This window comes from Psammomys obesus, unplaced genomic scaffold (genome assembly GCF_907164565.1).
Source record: "Psammomys obesus unplaced genomic scaffold, mPsaObe1.curated_primary_1811, whole genome shotgun sequence".
In the NCBI taxonomy this organism is placed as follows: Eukaryota; Metazoa; Chordata; class Mammalia; order Rodentia; family Muridae; genus Psammomys; species Psammomys obesus.
Genome location: NW_026596079.1, coordinates 22,010,956 through 22,011,626, shown reverse-complemented (window position 1 = coordinate 22,011,626; position 671 = coordinate 22,010,956). Strand labels below are relative to the sequence as shown.

The window sequence follows — 671 nt, the reverse complement described above, 5'->3', positions numbered from 1 at the left end:
AAGAAAGAAAGAAAGAAAGAAAGAAAGAAAGAAAGAAAGAAAGAAAGGAAGGAAGGAAGGAAGGAAGGAAAGAAGAAAGAAAGAGAGAGAGGAAGGGAGAGAGGGAGGGGAAGGAGGAAGAAAAAAGAGGAGGAGAAAGTTGAAGAGAAAGAGGGGGAGAAGGGAGAGAGAACAGGACACTGCCTACACTGACCCTTCCTCTTAATAAGAGTCTTCTGTGTTGAGGCCTTGATCTGGGCCTTGAGTCTCCCCTGAAAGCACCAGGAAACCATTTGACTTAAATACCACATCTTTGACAAGAGCCCTATGTCTCTGCCTCCTTTACATATTGAGAATTATTATTTTAACCACACAAGTTCTGTAGACTTCTTTTGGAGATGTAGTTCACAGAGGCCAGAGACTATCACCTGTGATATTGAATTCACAGAAGAAGTCATTCATATCACGTGTTAACTGTCTGCAACACTTTAATAGAAGACAGATTTTTGCAGCAAGGCCTCTCCTACAAAGAACATGAGATTGAAGAAATCCTTGAGTCCTTCAAACTTTTGTATCATGACCTAATTTCTCTCCCTATCCTGAATTTAAAAGAAAGAAAGGAAGGAAAGGAAGGAAGGAAGGAAGGAAGAAGAAGAAGAAGAAGAAGAAGAAGAAGAAGAAGAAGAAGAAGA

At 40.2% G+C, this 671-nt stretch overlaps 1 protein-coding gene across 6 annotated transcripts in view; it reads right to left on the bottom strand.

Annotated features, from left to right (window-relative positions):
- Positions 1 to 671, bottom strand: part of Enpp2 (ectonucleotide pyrophosphatase/phosphodiesterase 2) — a 126,866-nt gene that overhangs the window by 41,453 nt on the left and 84,742 nt on the right. The window lies entirely within an intron of this gene.